Raw genomic sequence first — 22,993 nt, forward strand, 5'->3', positions numbered from 1 at the left:
ATCTTGCATATTAGTTTATGTTTTTTTGTCCTAACTGCTCCAGATTATATTTCAATGTCAGACTTATTCCCTCTTGATAACCCCAGTGGTATTATAAAAGCAGAATGAAAACAACAGCAGGTCACAATGATCTAGCATGATTCAACATACCAAAGCACATGAGTATCATTCTTTGGGTTCTGCATTGTTACTGCTGCTAAGCATTATATACTACAGTGTTCCCATTGTTTCTACTGTACAATTCCACTGTTGTTGCGGTCAGTTAATAAAGGGAAACTCCACTTATTTTACATATTAAGTTCAGTCAGCAGGCTCAGACTGTGAGAACAGTTGCTATCTCTTATCTATGATGACGGAATTTTCCAAAATTAGATTAGATTATCAGTCCACTATCCATTACCAAATCAGAAAAGCTAATGGCGTGTGCTCTATTCCTTCATATCGAAAAGTGCGTTTAACATTAATGTCTTTTTTTTTTTATCTTAGTGGGGGTTTTTTTTCAGTGTAAACATTAATGAGTTATAAATCAATCGATTCAGAATTAATCATGACAAATCTGACATTGACAACAAAACCGAAACGCATGCGTATTCCTCTTCAGAAGTACAACTTATGGCAAAACCGTTGAGTTGGATTGCACTCAGTTGCAAATGTGTTCCTGACAAACTGCTTAGTGAATGTAAATAGACACTCTTGGATAAAGTGTTGCTTCTTCCTAGAAAGGCTTGGACTGAATACAGCAGAACCCAGATTGGAATAGGACAATTATTTTAGCTTCTTGGTGATCATTTTAGTTGACATAATGATCAGTCACATTAATTTTAATGTAACAAAACACAACGGGCCGTATTTCAGTATTTCCCAACGGCTTTAATTAAATATATTCTATGTATATTTACCTCATCACTGCTATTTAGCTAAACCTTCCGTGTATTCCACTATGAGGAAATCTAAACATCCTGAAGACCCAAATTTTAAACAGAAAGCCTGGAAGTTCTATTGAATTAATTTAGAGAACTCTTTTCAGAAGAGACTCCCTTATTTTATGGACATTAGCCTCTTTGATAAGAAAAGAAAGAAAAGCATCACAGTGGTCCTTCAAAAACAAGCTGTTACTTTCTAATTGTACTTACGGTATATAAAAAAAACAGTTATCTATAGTCAGAAAAATTAGAGAAACACTTTTTTTATTTCAGATCATTAACCAATTTTGTATTATCCCATCTGACAAAACTGGACTGTTTCAAATAATTTGGACAGAAAACAGAAGTTACCAGATATAACTGGTTCTGAGTATTCTACACAGAAATGGGTGGAGATGTTGGAGGAGATGGTTTGTACACAATACAGGCTCACAGAAGTTTATGAGACTGTCATGAGAAGCCACCTGTTAATTCGTGCCCAGGGTCACACCTTTTTTCTTTGTGTACATGTGTTTGTGTGTATGTGTACTTGTGCACTGAAATAAGACAGGAAATCATCAAGAACGTACATAGATTTTGGACAAAGTTTTGTCATAATTTCTTGTGTCCATATGTAACCATTCCAGCTTGTAAAACAGCATCCATGATGATGATGGTCGCATTGTAAAAACAGTGTATTTTAGCTCAAACAATCATCGTTTTCTAATTGTACCAAAGCAATGTTTTGTCTAAATCTAAGACAGCTCAGATATGGAAACACTTATATAAGGCATATTTTCCTCATGGTTGTAGGAACAGTGCTAGAGGATGGAATTATGATTCGTATTTTCGGGTTATGAACAAAAAACAGATATGACCGTTTCAGTAGGTGGATGTGTCGAGCCTGATACAATTACAAGCTGTTACATTATATATTTTTGTTTCACTGAGGCATTATCAAAGCAGTACCATGAATTCTAGGCATGCTGCAGGGAAGGTCAGGGTATGCAGAAGCAATGGCTCCATGTCTATGTTCATGCATAAATCAGACTTCAGTTAGTTTAGATAGTTCTGCAAAACACTATAAAATGTGTGTCCCTAATGCAGTGAGCATTGGGGTAATTGTCTTACCCTGGGGCACATTGGTGCAGGAGTTTGAAACGCCAACCTTGTGATTTGTGGACAAACAACTCTAAAACCTGAGATACAGCAATCTGCCGGGTGCATTTCTCTTGTATAAGATGGATACTGACTGGCTTCCAAACCACCATAAATGGATTTTTTTAATTGACCATATTCAGTAAGTGTTTTCAATGCCGATGAACAAAAACAGCCACAACATTCAACTGTATTACAAAACCTTTTAAAGTGGAGGGGAGCATAAAAAACAAAACATGAAAGAAGGGATTTTAACTTGTAATGGGATTTTAAGCTGTTTCATTTAGCTGCTTTTACCTCTATGTCTATCAACCGCAGGCAACACATTCTCTTTTCTAACTCGTCACATCAGCTTGATCAAAAGTCTTTTATTTAGGTTCTAATGAATAGGATACCACTTTGCTACCTCCTTCAAACACAAAGGGAACTGTACTGCTATGTATTGCCACCTTTCTTTCTGAGGCATTAAGTGAGTCACTAGTTGTGTGTGCCACTAGAAATTTTCAACATGAAAATGTCATTCCACAGGACTGGCTTGTTACACAGATCCCATAAGAGCCATTTTTTACCCTCACAAAGGTATCTCCATCCATCCATCCATCCATCCATCCATTTTCTATACCCGCTTAATCCAATTCAGGGTCGCGAGGGGGCTGTAGCCTATCCCAGCAGTCATTGGGTGAGAGTCCATCACAGCACAAAGGTATCTCTCTACAGTGATCTTAGCCCCCCCCCCTTGATAGTCATCATTTCACTGCAGTCAGAGAGACATGCAGTCCTCCAAAACGCTAACATAGATTTATAGGCTTACAACTGATTTCACAGCAAATGAAAAAAAGAAAACATGCAGCGCCAAAAAACCATACACAGAAAAAAAGTACAGGTGAGAAGCTCAGAGAACAGCTGCACTGGACAGTCTTATTTATCTTAACACTTTGTTTCACTCTATCACAAAGCAGACCTTTGTCCAGTTTGACTTCTGTCTGGTACACAGCAGAGGAAAGTTAAAGGAACAACAACAGCGCTGACACAACTAAGAGCAGAACACAACACAGATCGTTCCACATATTTTTGAGTGAGTGGCAGCAAAATGCTATAACACATTGCAAGTGTTTGCGAGTCCCCAGCAGAGAGCGTATGAGAAACGTCAATTCAGGTTTTAAGGAGGCTGGAGGGTAAGAAGGGAATAAGCATCCAACTTTCAACCATATGATGCATGTTTGAGTCCAACTTCTAGACTGCTGTTTTTCACTTTTCTTGTTTTTTTTCTTTATTTAGTATTTACTCATCTGCTGTTATTTGCACAATAAAAGTATTTGCTCAAGGTTAGGAAAACATTGTGTCAGTGGTTAAAATACATCATAGAATACATTTCAATGTAGAAGACTTTGCTGATATTTTCCACATTGGCATTGCTCTCCTACACTGTTGTGATACTAGCTTAGGAAACCTTGAACATCTGAGTGACACTTTGGGGTTTGCCCAGCTGGCCCCTTACCATGTGTCAGTATGTGATGAGTCTGGAAGGAGAACAGGTTGCAGCTGTTGATGAGTAGCAATTTAGGTTTCCAAAAAAATCAATAAACGTTTATCACTAAATTGTATAGAGGAGGCACTTTAGGCCACAAAACATAAAACATAGAAATCGGACTGTGGAAACCTTCTTTAAAGTAGAAAAAACTTAGTTAAGGTTTATGTGTCAGGTCTTCATCTGAAAACAACATATTTGACCTCATAAAATTTGCTCAGTTCAGTGCCATAACAGCAAAGGCAAGAATAATCATTTTAATAACTGTCCCTGATCAATGCTGCAAGTAGGACATTTTCTCCACCTGTGCAGACTGTCTACCACAGAGCACATTTTAGGGTTTGGTGCCTTGCTCATTGGCTCCTCATTAGTGTAGGAATTAGGGGTGAATACTAGACTCTTTAACCACCAGCAGACGCCCCGATCCAAATGCTGATTTTGGTTGTAACAGCCTCATTAAAAGGGACCTCTGGGTGTTTGAGGTCAGACTCCAGGTTGGGGAGCACTATGCCGAAACAGTCATTCACTTTCCACACAATGAGAATGTTTTAATCAAGTCTTGTAATGGCTGCTGTGGGGGCCTTCACATGTCAGGGCCCTTGCTCAATGGGCGGAGTCCTGTGTGTGTGCCTTTTTTGAAATCCTTCCAGGTCCCTGCTGTGATGCGTACTGCAGAAGTAGGCTGGGGGCGCACGCACGCTGCAGCGCCACTCACTACACACGCATCATTTCCAAGGGAGCCTGGCACAGAGACGCAGCGCTACATCCACTCACATATGTCTTCTTGGTGCGGACTGCTGAAACTTCTGAGGCAAAGAGGCGGATAGATCCTTCTAGCTCGTCCCACTTAGTGGATTAAAGTCTCGCTTTCTCTTCTTTCTTTGCTTTTTTTCCCCCATTTTTCTCCTCCTCCTCCTTCTTCTTCTCCTCCTCCTCCTCTGGTTTCGTGTTACAAAGCCTTGGGAGGGAGTTGCGTGGAAAGCCAGTTCTTCTGTGTAGAAACTGAATGACAGGATCATATGGCTTGATTTGCCTTGTAGTCCAAATATTTCAAATCATAAAAAGGCACTAGACAAAAAAGGAGAGGAACCGCGGGCCGTTTCGTCTAAAAATTTAGGAGGATGTGGAATAATTTCTAACTCATATTCAAAAACAAACGCGAGATAACGGAGAGAGAAGAGAGGCAGAAAAAACGGAGTCTACTGTGGGCAAAGGAAGACGGGGAGCAAAGCGCAGGACGCGGCGGCTGTGATCATCACCACCATCACCCTCATAATAAGGTAAGTTTGCCACCATTATTTATCTGTATTTCTCTTTTAGCGCTGCGAAGCGGACAAATAAAAGTAAACGAAGAAATAAGAGGTAGAAAACACCCAAGTCAGGAGCGCCCGGGTCTCCAACTGTTGCCACGAAGCCCCCTTCTTTTCTTAGCAATAAAACAATTGTAAGTACAATGGGTTGTTTGGATAATTGCTTTAGGTGTTGTAATTTGCCAGTTTGGGGCTCGGTGCAATGCAACTTTATCTCCTCGCGCACAGTGAGCAGCGCACTGCGGTCAGGAGCAGTTGGAGGGGAATAAACTCCTGGATTTCACTGTGGTCTCCGCATATTCTGTATGTGCTGGTCCATAATCAATACACTGATGCAACTATATTGTATAATCTACAATATAAAGCTCAGGCTTTACTGTTGCTGCCCTATCATGTGTGATTACCCCCCCCCCCCCCCCCCCCCCCGGATATTTGTCCATGTGTCCTGTAATGAACTTTAAGATTGTTTTTGTTGTTGTTTGGCACTGTTTGTACTTAAAAAGTGGACTAGAATATGATAATAACTTATATCAAGACTGCTGCTGTCAGTCTGAAGGGAGTAGTTTGCAGAGATGTTACAACAAATCCATTAGTAGGCTATGCTTCACTTATGCAGATGTTGGTTACAGATGCTGAGGTTTACATTTTCCGACCTCCCGTCAATTGCTGACTGTTTTCCCTACTTCCTCAGCTTACAATCAGATATTAAACTATTATGGAAATATTTTAGAATTGGAGCATCACTTCTCTTCCATTTTTTCCTCCTTTTTGGCTTAATGAAGTAAGTATTAGCCTCAGTTGAGTGATTATTGTAATTATTCTGGAGGGGGAGGGTTGGAGACGCGAGTGTCCACTCTGGACAGTGAGCATGGGTTTGTGTAAAAAGATGGTGTTTTAAAGGGAGGAGGATCTCTTTTTTTTCTTTCTTTTACAAGCTCAATGGTGCCAGCACCAGTTAACTAACAGACAGTGCAGGAGGGGGTGGTGTAGTGTGCAGCACTGCTCTACACAATAAAGACCCTTAAGGGTTGTGGGAGAAGTTGGTGGAGGCATGTTACTGGCAAATGGGTCGATGGAGGTAGGCATTATGCGAGCGTCATCAGGATATTTGTGTAATTGTCTCCTGAGGTATTTTATCGGATTTGATTTTCATAAGGTGGGTGGACGGATAGTTCGGCATGCATCTGAGTATGTGTAATTGCGTGTTCAACCGTGTCATTTACAAAGATTAAACGAAGAAATACCCGCATTCAGTTAGTATGTTAGAATTTGCATTATAAGAAAATAAGGATGATCCTGTCAAAAGTTACTGTTTAATTTGTGGAATTTACAATGTCACCATGCACAAAATCCTAATTCTAAGCACATACTCTTACTCATGTCTTTAAAACCAGTTTGGTTGTTAAAGGATTCCTCCTAACATACACGCACATTCTTCCTTAACATACACATATCAGCCTGCTGGCCCCAGATGTTAATGCCTCCACTGAGAGAGCCACAGGACTCCTGCAGACTCAATCTCTTCATTGTCGGACAGACAATAGACTCCACATCCTGACAGCTAGCGTCCTTCCCATCTTCCCTCACGCGCCCCTCGTGCTGTTACACACATACACTCAAACACACACACATACACAGTTAAATTGCAGACAAAAAGCACACATGGAGGCAGCCTTGCTTCGGTGACACACATGTGCAGCTTCAAAGCTTCAAAAATGTTTTTTTCTTATATTTTTAGTGGCACTTGAGTACAGACTTGAAAGACTGAAAAGTCACAGAGCTTTTGCATCCTATCTCCAGAAGGAGTGTATTTATACAGGCTCAAGTCCTATCTGAGTGTTGTGTCATGTGTCGTCTATGCTGCTGGCTGCCTCAAGAAAAAGCTGTGATTTATAATCCTTCCTCTGAGAAGTCTAGAGTCTTTCATTAAACTTGGTGGAGAGGTAGAGTGTGGGAAAAGAGACATGATATTAACTTTTGTTGGAGATTCCCCCCTAAAACCTGCAAAATATGTCGCCAACCTTTGCAGAAAATGTGCCACCCAAGCGCACTTCTCTTATATCAGCAATTAGGTTGATGTGGGAGAATACTTGTAACAGAAAAACAACCTTTGGGGTAAATGAATTACAAGGCAAAGTTTTGAAATTTGTTGATTTGTTTCCTACTAAATATTCCACCAGAATGCTTCAGATTCCTGCAGTGGTAAGGGAAAAAATGTTTGGTATTTAGCTCTACTTCACAATCATTGTATGTGTCTTCCTGTGTATGTTTATGTATTCACTAACATGGCAGAGGAGATGAGTTCAAAAACCTAGGGGTCATCATTGCATCACAGCTGTTACATCGTCACAGCACCAGATGTCTCCTGTCTGCTCTGCGTGTGTCTATCTGTCTGTGCTTAATTGTCATCTATGTGTCACATGCATCATGTCATTGCAGCGGGTTCTGTAACCCACATGGCGGGCAGCTGAATGTACAGTGAAATCCTGTGATAAGGATCGTTGCTGATTATGTAACTCACGTCTGTGTTCCCACTCCATGAAGTGTTTGAGTGAATGCTTGGAACTCAGTCAGCGAACGATAATGTATTTTAGATTATGGAAGACGTAGTTTGTCTCACATCCATTGTTGAGCAACAGTTGATGTGCCAGCCTCTCACCGGAAGCACTTTTTCAGAACAACCTTTTTCATCCAACAACAGATTTAATTCTAGATGCTCGTCTATTCTTTGTAATTCTCCGTCAGAGACAGATCTGGTTTATAAAATTTGTTGGTTCAAACTGGTCTCTTTTTCCTGCGGAGATGAATGGGGTTTAAATCTCTAGCTTCACCCTCTGTGATCTTTTGCTGCTCAAACAGAATAGAAACTGCATTTTTATGCTCCTCAGTGTGTGTTTGTTGAACAGAGATATAGTTTATAGAAGGCCAGATGCAAGGTCTGAGCAGCTGAAGCAGATGGGTCGTGTGTGTGCTTGAGGGGAGCAGCAGGAGACGGGCCTGGGCTGAACTGATGTTTAGAGCAAAAGTGAGGGAGGAGGTTTGTTTACACCAACATCATGCTAAATGGACTTTGGTCCAGGAACAAAGTGATACAAACATTATTCTTAGAGGCTTTTATTTTGCATAAGCCTGTGTTATTACCGTGTATCCTCAAGTATTACATACAGACGAGGTAATGTGTGTGTGCACAGCTGCCTCTAAATCCCAGTGACAAAGAAATGTGAAGTCACACTCGCACACATGAACAAACATTAAGGAATGTTGCACATTAGCATATCATTAGCACATTAAGCATGGAAGCTGAGCCTGTGTTATTAACAACAATCAAAGTTAGTTTAGTTATGTTCGAGTTAAGAACAAAAAACGATGCTCCTTCTCTGATATTGCCTTGTTTTTCTTCACCCTTCCCAAAAAGGATGAATAATTTATGCTGGATGCCTGTTTTTTGGGTTAATCTACTGGCCTTTCTCCTTTTTCACCATCTGCTGATTTGGAAAAAGGTTTATCTCCTTTAAAACCCCTCATTCCAAAAAAAGGTGGATGCTGTGTAAAGGATGCAGTGATTTGAATATGCTAAATTCCTTATTGCATTTAAGATGATAAAATAAATGTTCATTTTTGGAAAATATGTGCTTTTTTTTATGTCTGTGCTGTACCCCCTGGGAGGCTGCGGCTCAGGAGGCCAAGCAGTCGACTGTTGGCGGTTCAATTCCTGGCTTTCCCAATCCACATGTCCAAGTTTCCTTGTGCAAGACACTAAAGTACACACATTTAACAGAGAAAAATCACTGTGGCTTTGAGTGGTCATTAAGACTGGAAATGTGCAATGAAAATTTAAATGTACTATTTGTGAATCAATGCAGGAGGAAATTACAACACTGAAACAATGTAGAACATCTACAGCATGTTGCAGCACCAGGCAGCCTAAACCAAAACTAACAGAACCAAAACCGAAACAAATGTCAACTTGAAGCCCCTTTAGTTGCCCTCAGGGCTTTCTGTGTCAGGAAGGCCACACTGGTGCATAATTCGGTTTTAACCTTCTCTATTGCAGAGTCCCTTTCACCTGAAGAATATTTCTAAAGCAGAGGAAAATTTAATGATGGACAATAACTTCCTGCTGAGCTATTGCTGTGGGAGATCACCTGGATGTGAGACTCACATGCACACAAGGCTTGTCCAGCAACCAAAACATAGAAACTCAGATTACAACACACACACAGATTGTGTGTGTATTCACTATGACTGTATTCTCTACGGAATATATAATATATGGAATCAATGGATCAATCCATTATATCTTTATCTTCCAAATAGTTATTTGCTACTACATTTATTCTCAAAAGAATAAAAGATCTTGTATTAAGTACATTTAGGAAAACACGCTGATGGATAAAACTTAAGCCGATTAAGAAACATTCATAATTTTTATAGCTAATCTGCCACATCTGCCACATGCAAAAGACAAAGTTAACGAGTTATAACACAACAGAGCAACATGTCTGTTGTTATTTGCATTGTGTTGTCCCATTAACGCTGCGCACACTTGATGAAATATGCAGTTTGCTGATTTTGAAGTTACTGTATGTCAGAACCACCAAAGTAACTATTAATATATTTTAAATAAATGCATCAAAACATTCTACATGTAAGGCTTCCCAGAAACTCAGCTTTTCAGTCACTATGTCCCTATTTTGTATATTGGATGTAATATTTGCAGAAAGCATGTTGCATTTCTTCTAAATATGCACAACTCTGACCACTGTAATGCACACTCACTAATTCCTCATGATGTTGGTTGTTTCAGCAAATTCTTCAGTTCTATTGAACTGCTATTCGTGTAACACAAATTCCGGAGCACATGCACACATATCCACAACATCCAGCTCCGTCTCAGTGGATGTGAGGCCTGCCGAGCAGTTTCTGTCAAGAAGCGAGGATGGATTCAGGGGGTTTTGGCAGCAGCTCTGATTGCAGTTGTTCCAAAACGTGAAGCTTTTGCTCTTCTGCAACTTCGCCTTCCCTTTGAGCTTCTTCTTCATCTTTCATCCTCTATCTCTCTCACACACTTACGCATACAATTTTTTTTCCTCTTCCGCTCACTCACTCAACTTGGCTCAATTCGGGAAACATAATGAGGTCATTTTTACATGCCAAAGTGTAAGCACTTACCACTTATATAGCTCAACTTTAATTGAACAAACAAGTGCAAATTCAGCCTATTATGAATAAAAATTGTGCTAGGATGCAGGAGGAGTAGGATAATCCTTCTGGTGGTTTAAATAGTAGCACCAGTACACCGAATGCCCCGAGAATGGTCTTGATGGATTCTTCTCTTTTTCTCTGAAAATCAATGTGCTCAAATTAAATGAAGTTGTATTGACATTACTGTCAAAAATTAACTATATCACAAAAAAATGCACTAGGTTTAGAATACAGAATAGAACGCAGTGATAAATATTTGTCACCAGCTATGAATGATGCAGCCCTCCTTTGAGGAAATCAATAAATAAATAAGCCCTGAGGGAGGGGAAGTGTTTCCAGGAAAGTCAGACTGGTGGAAAATTCAATATGGAGCATACTGACGTTCCTGGAGGCAAATGTGTAGGCCCAGTATATCTGGATGTACAAAATCTTTTCCATTCTTGCACTGTGGAAGTTTTTATCAAAGCTTTTCACTCTGACCTGCTGATCAATGCAATTTTTCGAAAAAGTCAGATCATATTGGTGAGGGACGTCACCTAAATGTATGCCATTGCCTGAAACCAATGAACAAACTGAGGGACAGTTATTCTTAGCTCCCAGTCATAACACAAAGGTTTGTACTTTTCCTAAGTACAAGAAACTGGAGTATGTAGAGAGAACCTAGGCCTTTAGAAGAGCTCTGAGTGGTTGGGGTCAACTACATTATTAATGAGTGGTAGAATGGAGATGCTGGATCCTGACCTGCTTGTTTGTTACTAGCTGACGATGACTGGCCATCTGTTGCCCTCCAATGTCTCCTCTATCTAACCATCTCTATGCTATTCTGTTATCTGTGTAAGCATTTGTCCATCATTCAATAACTGGGTTTCAATCCAAGGTTTTATGTAAAACAGGGCGCTTAATCAAAGTTACAAAGGTAAATAGATTTCTGCCTCTTTGACACAGCGTACTTCCTTTAAAAACAATGTAATAAAAAGTTAGTATGACAGTAAATATTAACATGGAGATGGTTTTGCAGTGAGCAGTAAATATGGGATTTATGTTTCCAATGTTATAGATAATTAAAGGAGTAGTTTGGAAATTTTGGTTGAAGTTGAGGAAACTGCAGTTTTTGTACAAATAAGATCATTTGGAAATGTTTTCAATTACTCTGTTGTTGAAATGTAGATTTTCTCATATCTCTCTCTCTGCTAAGTGCTAGGCTATGTAGCTTAACTGTAGCTTAGCTAAAGTATGGAAAAGGGAAAGCAGTTTGGGGAACTCAAATTATTTTTTAAAAATCTGCTTAATTTATCTACTTATAACCCAGTGTTTGCATCTTATTTTGGATAGAATAAACAAAGATACATTATAATGACTGAATTAAGCTTTAAACGTTTTATCTCAGCTAGCAATGAATGCTTGACCCAAACATTACCAAATCTGCATTCTTCTTTGGCCAACATTGGACCCTGAATGATAGCATTGAATCAGGGTTAGTCTGACTGCCTAAACTCAGCCACATACTCACCAGACAACACTTTCCATAACCTTCTGTTGAAGTTAGCTTATGAAATAAAGGCTACATCTGTCCCATACAAAACAGTTTACATATTCCAATTTAAGCCCAGTTGATGACCTTTGGGCTACAACTTGCCAAAATTACAGTTGTCAATGCCATCACTGAGCCATAAGTGCTAAAAGTAGCCCACATTAGACCCAAATGTGTCTCCTGTTTGGGTAAAGAGAAGTATTTTGGGGGTTTTCTTTTGTTTAATGTTAGGCTGCTGCCTAGAGCTTGACTGTCTTCAATTAATTAGATATCTACTGACTTTGATTTCTGTTTCATAAACTCTACTGATCATCATCACTGTCAGCTGTCTACTCATACAATAGTAATTTTCACTTTGTCTTGTCTTATTGCAAATATATATATGTACAGCATATATATTTTGTCACATTGTGAAAAATTGGATGTGAATTCACAGCTAACAAATTCTCTCCCAAAGAGAACACTGAAACATTTTGCTTTTATGCTGTGACTTATCAACATCACTGTGTAAAACGGCTGCATAATGCCTGTCTGGTTGTTGGACTTGCACACTTGAAGCAAATAAACAGTTAAAGCCAAGCGTTTCACACACAGAGAAAAATGTGTTTGTTTTTTTTTAAAAATCAAGGGAGTCATCCTAACTATGATACTGAACATATAAATGAGCATAATATGGGTTCTTTAAAATGCATTGCAATTACAGTTTTATATGAAGCAGTTTTGGCCTGTAAATCTGTACTTCTAACTAGGTCAAACAGAGACTAATGAAAATAAATCTTTATTGTCTTTAATACTTGTTCTGTAACCTGCTTTTCAGATGAATTCTGTCCTGATGTCGTTTTCTGAGCCTGAGTATATTGAGTTGTGGCTGATATTGAGGAAAACAAGTGATATAATGATATAGAAAAAAAATAACCACTGTCAATTGTATTTTGGGGGCACAGTGTAAGGCACTTAGTACATTTTCTGAGGCCCCAAAACCTCACGTTGGTCTGGTGCTTGTTGTTTTGTTTGTCCCGACTCAGCAGATGTTTTCTGGCTCAGTTGTCCACACTGTGCTTTGTGTACAGCGGACTATTGGAATGTTTCTCTTTTTTTGTACACTGACACATCATTGCTGGACCCAGAGTGAATGTGGAGGTTTCTGTTGTTCATTGACAGTAGCAAATTTTTCTGTGAGCCTATATGTGTGAACTTACTTGCTTAGAATGTACTGAATGTCTATCATGCATATTCAGCTCTTGCATCTTGAGTTCATTTACTGTTTCCTGGACAGGATGTGCAAATGTGTGCAAGAAAGCACCAAAAGATAACACTTAAAAGATACTTCCTCACAATCTGTATGTCTGAGATTGCGTGTATTTGTGTGTGCATGTGAATAATGATGCAGATGTAGTCCAGTAGGGGGTGTGTAAAGGAAAGCAGGCCCCAACCCTCCTCTTCCCTGTGCTAACCAGAGCGTGGTAGTTTGTTTTTATGACAGCCCTTTTTTTGGCATTGTTCTGGTCTGATAGAGCTTGCCCTCCCTACCGTGGGACCAGCCGTTAGTGGGCAGGAAGTGCCGGTAGTGCACAACTTGAACACATACACACACACACACAAAGGGGGAGTGTGAGTGCTGGAGTATGTATTGCAAACTCCAACAAACAAAGCCTGTCCTGAGCTATCGCCCCACACTAACACATAAAGTTTGGAGAGGACAATAAAAAAGTTGCCCTGTGGCTCGCAGGCTGGTAAGCTCCAGCTTATCCAGGAAGGAGCTGCAGCTGGGCTAACGGCCTCTCTCCAGGGTAGGCACTACAGACAGGTCCGTGCGGGCTTATCAGCAGCAGGAGGGCCCCTACATGACTGCACTTTGAGATCTCCTCTAAATGGGTGTGTGGGAGTAGCTTAGTTTTTGTAGCCGCTAGAAGGGAGCGAGCTACACTGCTTATTTCCTGCTTGCCTGTAGGAAAATCAAAGTTGGTCATTAGCTCCTATTAGATGAAAATACAGATGTTTGCACAAAGTAGCACCTCTAATTGGAAATTTAAAGTTATTTTAGTGTTCCTAATAGCATATTACTGGGTAAGTCAAAACCTCCCTTGATCGTTGAAAAATCTGCCAGTGGGTCTACATGATGAGATTAACTTGATTATAGCTATAGTTGGGTTATGCTCCTTATCTGAGCATAACCCAATTAATAATATATTAATTATCCTTGGATATATGGCGGTGATTGAATGGAATCACTGGCACAAAGCCATATTGTAATTTAGCCATTAGTCCGATCCGATGGCACACATGTAACCGCACTGTGTGATGGACCAATGTGCCTTTTACCACCAACTAAGCACTTTAAATGTCAAGGAGTGCTTTTTCAAAGTGTTCCATATTATTTGGATATTTTCTTAGTAGAGGGGGGACTTTTTAGCCCTAATTGGAGATGTCTCAGTAAAGAGCTAGTGTGAATTGTAGAGAATAGAGAGAACCCTGTGAGACAACTTCAGAGCCCATTAATCTATGCTTCTTTTTTTATCTTTGGTGAAGGAGAAAATACTGTGATTTTCACAGCAGCTCCACAGAAAAAAACGCTTAAACACAGTCCTTGAACAAAATGCAAATACAGGTTGTAGTGTATCATGCCTGCTTATCCTAAACCAGCAGTTACAACTTTTCTGCTTTGTATGTTTGCCATAATAGATGGGATGAGGTCCCAGAGATAGGAATACCATATTGAGTAAATTCTAAATGAAAGTTTTGTGGAAATGATGCTATGTAATGAACTTATGGTATGAAAGCTGATTGCAAATTATTTTCAAATGACATTGCTCCACAGTCAGCCAGCCTGCACACTGGGGTCATTTCTTCTAGATATGTTCATAGCGAAAGTAGCAGTAAGAACATTAAAGAGTCAGTGGTCTTCTTTATGGCTGAGTGATCTGCTGATTTTTTGTCATCTGATGTACTTTTGAAAGAAATTGTAGAGATTGTGTCATTAAAGGTACTGGGAGCTGGCTCGCCTCTCTCAGCCAGCTAGCTGGGTTTCAATTTATGTTTTTGATTCACATTAAGAGGATGTGAACAAAAAAGGGAAATGAAAATTCTAACAATTGTAAAAACTTAAAGCTATGAGCAAATAGTTTCGATGCTCGCTTGAGGTAGTTTTGCCTGTTTTGAAAAAGTCTTGATGCTTTAGGCAGAATGTAAGCAGCTCTGCGAATCGCATCTGACCTGGTAAAGATTAAAATGAGTTTACCAGCTATTTCCAGTCAGAGACGACAAACAATAAACTCCCATGACTGAGCGGCATCTCCCCAGATATGATATAATATCCCAGATATTCTCAGAGATTAAAGTAATTCCTGAAGACGAACTCCTCTCATTTGGATGTCCACCACAGAGACGTTTATTTTCGATGAGAGCAACTACTTCTTCTACTGAGTTAGAATCATTAGCATCATTCAAAATGTTGCTTCGGATGTGCTCTGCTGAATGGAAGCTGCAAGCTGTCCCATCAGCAGGCTGATCAGGCTGTCACTTCAGTTATTAATTTGATTCCATGCAGTCATACGCACAACAAATAACATGGTCGCATAAGTTTCCCTTTTTGAAGGTCTTCCCCCACACACTCCTACTAAAGCATCACTGCTAGCATTTTTCACTCTTTGTTTATTAGCGCTAGCTCTGGTTAGCACCTAATTGGCCTCACCTCAAATCCAGCACCATAGCCTCCTTTGACTCCAGCTGTATCAGCAGCTGCAGTGACAATAGTCCTGTTGTTGAGGTGTTAGTCAGGATGGTGTGCTGTGAGGGGGTGAAAGAAAGACTCAGATTCTGTATATTACCACTCACCCACCCCTATCCTGCTGCAGACTCACCTTTGACCCCCACACTCCCAACCCCCACCTCCTGCCGCTCTTTTCTAGTCCACTGCTCTCTGCATGATGTCTGACTTGTCTGAAGAAAGGCATTGAAGAAAAGGGAAAAAAGGAAAGATGCTCAGATAGATGATGCTACAATAAGGGGACAGAAAGGAGATAAAAGAGGAGAGGGACAATTATTGGGGGGGAATTCAAAGGCTTGCAGGAGGAGAAGAAAATAGAGAAATGTTCACAGGTTCCCAGGTTTGTTCCACACCTAGAAAGAGAAAGCAACAGAGATTGGAAAGCAAGGAGGAAGTCATCTCGCCCAGACGACAACCCTGAGAAACCAAGATAAGAGCTTGACCAGCAGTCAACAATTCCACCATCAATTTCCAGCCCGACTTTTGCCTTCTTTGCTCACTACCTTTTTCAGTCTTTCTCATTTTTTTGCTTGTTGGTGCTCACTTTTCTTCTCTTTTCTCTCCCTTTAATCCTCAATCCTACTGTATTCTTGTATTACACATTCACAACCACCCTGTTACTCACACTTGTAGATATCATCTCTACAATGCTCTCACATACAAAGTGTTGCTTTTCATAAACATTTTGTGAAGTACAGCACGTATGTACAGTTAGAAGGAACCTGTATTTCACTTATCAGTGTCATACATTTCTACTTCTTCATCGTACTGTTTATATTTGAACTATACTTTTGCTGTAACATAAATGTAATACTTATATGTTGATTAATTCAACAATTCATAATAGTCAAATCAAATAAATGTATTCAAATATTAAGATATACATAAATATACTTTAGCATAATTTTTTATTTATTCTTATTTATGTAAAATGTCAAACAGTTTTGACTTTTAGTAGAGTATTTCTAATCTTCATATATCTAAAAAGTGTCAGGTTTTTGAGTGCTTAGCTTTTCAACAGTCTATTTTTCAGATATTCAGATGTGTTTTTATAGATGCTTGATGTCGCAACCCAATTAGCATCCCGGAGGGTTTATCTGAGGGTAATTTGGGGCTTGAGCTTGAAAAACTGAGGATTTACCCAAATGAGGTTTCTGTGCAGGGACACATCCTAATAGCCCTACACGTGACCATGGAAAAACTACTCTCATTGTTATGACAGTATACTTCTATTTGAAGAGAATAACTTCCTCCTCTACACTTGTTTCACATGCTTGGAAGAAAAATCAGACCAATATGGAAGTCCAGGTGCATGTCGTCTGGCACAGGCACTCTCACCTGTACTAACACATTCACACGTTACTTGCCAAATGTCTGTGTTTTCATGCTGACCTCGGTAAGCTCGAAACACTCTAATGTCTCTATCTTCTCGCTTGCACACACACAAACACACACACACACATAACAAAGGCATATGGAATAGTTTATGTTGCAGTGTTAATTTTTGTCTCTTTTTTTTCTGTACCTATTAGGCAAACTTTTTTTATTTTAGGAGGAGAGAACGACAAAATCTTTATGGGATTGGACCAGCTGCACACACACTCACCCACCCACACACATGCAAACACTATTTAATTCTGTGCATAAATAAAAATCAATAATCGCTCTTTTAGAAGAGCCTGAAAACTAATGCAAAGAGACAGTGAGGGAGTGAAAGAGGGATGCCAATGAACCCCACCAATGCGCACTTGCTACAGTGCTCACTGCTTCTGTCATACTCACTTTGTCTGCCAGTCATCTACATTCAGATAGATAGATAGATAGATAGATAGATAGATAGATAGATAGATAGATAGATAGATAGATAGATAGATAGATAGATAGATAGATAGATAGATAGATAGATAGATAGATAGATAGATAGATAGATAGATAGATAGATAGATAGATAGATAGATAGATAGATAGATAGATAGATAGATAGATAGATAGATAGATAGATAGATAGATAGATAGAAGTGGCATAGTTTAATAGCCTTCCCTTTTTAAAATTCATTGACCATCCATCCTTCATCTCTGCAACATCTCTGCAACACCCCTCCATCCATCCTGTTCTCTCCTACTTTGCAACTGCACAGCTCTGATTGGGGTATCAGCATTAAATTCTTGGGAAAGGACTATGTTTTCAATTATTTGATTTTAGATTTAAGTTAGCTGCTGTGTGTGTGGGTGGGTGCTTCTGTCTGATTGTTGGTATATGTGTTTTTGGAAGCAATAAGGTGGATGTGGTTATGTAGTGAAGCTGTGGGTTAAAATGACCTTTTGATATTCTTATCTGTGGCTTGTACATTGTTGATATTGATGGAAATTATCTTAATGACAGCAAAGCATTTTATCTGTATACAAAGTATATAAGAGAGAACTTTCTTCTCTCTGCTTTCCCTTTTATATTACTGGACCTTAAGATGAAAGATAGGTTTTGCTTTTTTACTAAAATGTATATAGGTGTATTTAGACATTTAGGTTTAAGCATCAAACTCATATTGACAGAAACGCTCTTAAGTTTTTGTCTAATTTGTGTTAAACAGTTAGTGCTCTATGACAGCTTGTGAACAGATGCACACCCAAGCTGCAGCGATAAATAGTTTTTAGAGCCTTTGTAAAATAAATAGATAAATAAATCAAATTGAAATAAAAGGCTTCTCTCAACAAGATTACAGGCTTTTACAGCTCTTCATCCAACCACCTCTGCCTCTGTCATCTGTCAACCTTCAGCTCCAACACAAGAACTTTGAATTTGCTTGCTTAAAAGACTGGTATTAATGAGGTGCAGCCTTGTTATTCTTAACTGATCTCCTTTATCACTCTTAAATAAAGGAGCGATAAAATGTACCAAGCAATGTGTCTTCCAAGAAATTGCTAAAAAATGTATAATAGCTCAATAAACATTTGCAAACGTTTGTTAAACAGAAATATCTCTGTCAATCCTCTTTATTGCCCCTTAAAGACCTAAAGCTGCCCCCTACATGAAAGCTAATTCTTGTGTCACTGTGGGGGTGCCTGAACACTCCACTGTGCTCTTTGTGTGTGGATATGTCTTGTGTGTGTATGTGTTTTCTCCCTATCGCAGCCACATGGACACCACAGAGTTGCATCTTGTATTATTGAACACACTAAACCATCGTCTCCAGAGCCACGTTCGCCATTGCTCAGTGCCTTACGGCACTGGCGGACGATCTGCTGTGTGCTGTCAGGCCCAAGCCGTCTGGTGCTGCGAGTGTTTGTGTGTGTTTTAACGGGATTAATATTTTTGTGTCTTCCTTTGTGTCTGTGTGTGTGAGCTTTTACCATTGTGACTCTCAGTTGGTGTGCATCTTTAGCTCTTTGTGTCTGAATGGATGTGCATGTGTATTTGTTCCAGCACCTGTGTGTTTGTGTCCTTTGCTTCTCTTGTGTGAGTATTTCTGCGTGTGAGGGTGTGTCTTTGTCTGAGTGCTTTGTGTCTGTATCTGCTTTGGTCTTATTAATTATATATATGTATATTGCATCTGTGTGTGTATTTGAGAGTGCGTTACCAGTGTTTTATGACGGGCAGAGCTCCCGCTAGACTTTATTAACAATGCTTCCCAGAATCTCTGATGAGGTTGTGTAAGCTGGGAGATGAAGATGTGCGCATACAGTGACAAGAGTGACTCACGAAGTCAGTGTGGTTTTGGGAAAGAGAGTGTTTGTGTGTCTTAGTGTGTGTGTTTGTGTGTGTGTCACAAGTGTGAATGCGCATTCCAGCGCATTCACACTTGCATATTCTCGCATATTATTGTTCTGTCACACATACTGCGTCACACCTCCCACACTCGCAGGGGATCTCAAACAAAAACACACATTCACCTTCAGTTTGTATTTGATTACGATGGAAATTATGATTTATTTGCGTGTGTTTTCTCACTGGTCCTGTAGCTGTAGCAGGCATGGTATAATGTGCTCACATTGGAGAAAAGGGATCATTTCGATCTTTGGAAGAGGGCTTCGGGTGTTGTAACCCAACTATAAAGACATCAGTGTGTACATTTGTCACTGTGAGTCTTTGAGGTGGTTTGCTGCATTATGCAGCCGTAGCAGCCAATAAGTCAATATACGTAGGGTTTCTAGCGGGGGTAAGGTAGAATTGATTTAAACGGAGGGACCGCATGTAAGGTTAAATGGGAATTGTGGAATGAATACTTCTGAATACTAATTCCAATTGCATTTGGTTGTACTAGCTCACAGTGAACAAGGTGTAACTGCTATTTTCAGGGGGAAACAATTCACAAAAACCCTTGCACAGTCCACAAAGTCTTGGTGTGCCAAATAACAACATCCACAAAAAAGAAACAGTTGTAAAACTTTACAAAAAGTCTCTAATTTTGGTAATTTCCCTTTTTAAGCATAATTTCCACAAATTAAGCATGACAAAGCTTGTTGATTTCACGAAATAGTGAGTGCACTTTTTTATTTAAAATATTATATATCTATATACTTTATATAGATAACAAACATTACCTCCTAACCTGAAAACAAAGCAGAGTAGTAGGTAGACCTGCTTTATGTTAAATGATCAACAGGGGTGACCCCTGCAGTACAAATTTCACATCCGGGTTGTTTATTCATGCAAGAGCAGCTTATAATTATACTCAAAGAATATGTGTCCTCCAGCAGTCATCAGAGCAACTGCATATGAATTTACATCCATTGAAGTAATAGTGGTGTAATTCAAGAATCAATGAGTATTATTATTGCCTACACCTAATCTGGAAGGTAAGAAAGTTTTTCAGTAAATTTCAAGCCAGAAGTGAAAAGGCTGTTTTTCTATCAAAAATATAACATTTACTTTAACAAAACAAAAGTTTTCCTCTGATTTGTCAATACATTAAGATACTCATTTAGAGTTTATGGCCCCATTGAGAGTAAAACATGATAACGCGGGGTATGCTTAGAATATACTTGATTCGGTGCTGATTTGTCACGTCTGGTTTGAAAATATTAAAATGGCAGTGAACATGTCAGGGGGCTATGTCACGTTGGCTGTCCATTTTTATATATAGAGTCTATGGCTGAAGCTGTTTCCAGCTTCATACAAAACAAACTTTGTTTACAATTTTTTTAAATTATAAGGAAGCAAATGACCACATATCCCAGGTAATACTGAATATTTATTATTTAGTATTAGTGAAAACAATTTTTAGGAAATAATTCCAAGAAGTACATGTCCACTTGCATTAAACTGCAAACTTAGTGTGTTAAACATATTCATTTGTTCCATTACAAATGCTGGTAGGTATAGGTATATTTAACCTCTGATCAAGGACAACTGATGCCCTATTTTTGGTCATTATGTTAAGTTAAGCTTCCTGTCACATGGATTTAGCTTCATATTTTGTGCAGACATGAAAGTGGCAGCAACCCCCTGATCTTGGCAAGCGTGCAACAAAGTGTGATTCCCAAAGTGTTGAATTATACCGTCAAAGAAAAGTGACTCATCAGAGACAGACACATGCACCGCTGGGGAGCTAAATAGACAAAAGTAAGTAGCAAGAAGGCAGACAGGAAGTCAGAGTGAAGCAGAGGAAAAAAGGACAAAGGAGCCTGAAATGAAACAAAGAATGGTGAAAACCTATCGTGACAACAGGGGCCTTGGTAGTGTCTGCAATGATGAAAGAGAGTCAGAAAAAGTGTGATAGACTGATGCAGGCATAAATAGGAAATCGGGATACATTGCAGATCAAAAACACAGAGGCAGAGCATGTGATTTTTTTTTACCGGAAGCTTTCTGACTTCTGTGTGGTGACCACAGGCCTCCTCTGCACTTCATTTACTGTCAGTCTTTATTTGATTTCTTTGTAGCGCTGTCATTTTCCCCCACTCCCATTTTGCCACCCAGACACCCTGCCGCTTTTGTTTTTCCACAGCAGAAACAAAATTGTTCCTCTCTCTGACCTTGACTTAAAGGGCCAGAGAGATCTCTGTCACTCTTTGTGAAGCTTTTATTGAGTTTTTCTTTTGAGTAAATTTTTTATCTGTTTTTATCTATAACTTTTGAAACATTTTCTCATGCTGTGTTTGATATTGATTGGTGTACTATCGCAATTACTTACCACAGTTACTTCTACTTTTTAAATAAGAGGATTGTAACCCATGCTTTCCTTTGAATGTCTCAGCATGTGTCTTAATTTCCATATAAGACGACAGAAAAGAATGATAGACGCATCTTGATTTTGACTCATCCTTTTATGCACACCAATTTGTATTAGCATGCTGCCAGTCTGACTATAAAGTCAGCCCACCCCTGGTTTTGGTTGTGCGCAGATGTGGCTTCCATTTACCAGACTGAAGACATTTTCCATCTTGAACTGACTGCTGAGCTTTTGATTCAAGGACTGACAGCATGTGTCAGCTACCAATGAGCTTTGCATGTATTTGCAGGCAGGTTCTCTTATGTTGAGGTTACTCAAAATGGTCTGCAATTTGTGATGAGAAGTTTAAAAAGCGGACTCTGAAAAAAAAAAAAAAAAGCAAAGATGCCTCTGATGACAATTTGCATGAATATATTCCAAGTTCTAGAAGCTGATCTGTATGATTTGGTAAAATTAAGATGATTTTCTTGTGACTGCACTGGTGATTGTGAAACTTGCTTCAAAGAGCGGCTATCCCACCCTAAACAGGTTAATCTGTCTGTTTTTTTAGTTGTTGCATTATGATGAAAAGGCAGCGTTTGACAGTTCTGACAAGAATCCTGTTGTTCTTTTTCACTGATAATCTGCTGCATTGCTTCAAAGATTTCCCTTACCTCTCTGTTCCCTAATCCTACTTGGAAAAGAAGATTTAGCTTAACAATAATACAAGGAAAGTATTTCTGCCCATCAAGCAGCCAGTAGCTGCATTTAATAGGTAGCGTAACACTTTAACACGGTTTCCAACTGTCCATTACTGCACCATTGATTTCAGTTAGGCTCACATTGGAAATGGATAAAATGTTAGTGAGCCGAGGATGTGAGTGGAGACTTTCAACTCGTCTCCCTGCGGTCCTGACAGTTTAAAGCACATCGAACAGTTGGCTTCATGCTTGCCGGGATCTCATGACGATCATGATATAATCCGAGTTGGTCATGGTGTCTGTGCTGCGAGTTGTTTACTGCTTATCAAAAGAAAATGACTGTTTTCTACCTTTGAAAATGCAGCACAAATGGCTGCTCAGGATTGAGATGGGAATGTTTGAGGGCTTTAGAGGACTAAGTGGTGGCAATAACAAAGTGTGTACAAGCTGAGGTGGCAGCATTTGTGTTTGGACACTCGCTGTCTATGCAACGTCTCCACTTCAATGCATCCAAAAGCATGAATCCCATAAAAACAGCCTCGCTGAGGTGGAAAAAGAAATTGCTTCTTAACCAAATGTTAAATGTGACCTAACCAGAGCTAATGGTGATATTCACCAGATGTTCTGGATTTAGAGCAGGACGATCCACTGAAATTTAAATGTGTCACATGCTCTGTTCCCAAGCTCCCTTGACACTCTGGTCTGACGTATGATTTATCTTCTTCAAATTGCACTGCATGTCT

General features: G+C 39.4%; 1 protein-coding gene across 2 annotated transcripts in view; it reads left to right on the forward strand.

Moving 5' to 3' along the window:
- Positions 1–4,303: 4,303 nt before the first annotated feature.
- Positions 4,304–22,993, forward strand: part of sema4c (sema domain, immunoglobulin domain (Ig), transmembrane domain (TM) and short cytoplasmic domain, (semaphorin) 4C) — a 90,248-nt gene continuing 71,558 nt past the window's right edge. For both annotated transcript variants that reach the window (XM_072388486.1, XM_072388487.1), the window contains exon 1: positions 4,304–4,868. The gene's annotated coding sequence lies outside the window, so the exon portion shown is untranslated. The remainder of the gene's footprint in view (positions 4,869–22,993) is intronic.

The sequence above is a fragment of the Leuresthes tenuis genome, unplaced genomic scaffold, assembly GCF_036924035.1.
Source record: "Leuresthes tenuis unplaced genomic scaffold, fLeuTen1.0.hap1 SCAF_6, whole genome shotgun sequence".
NCBI lineage: Eukaryota > Metazoa > Chordata > Actinopteri > Atheriniformes > Atherinopsidae > Leuresthes > Leuresthes tenuis.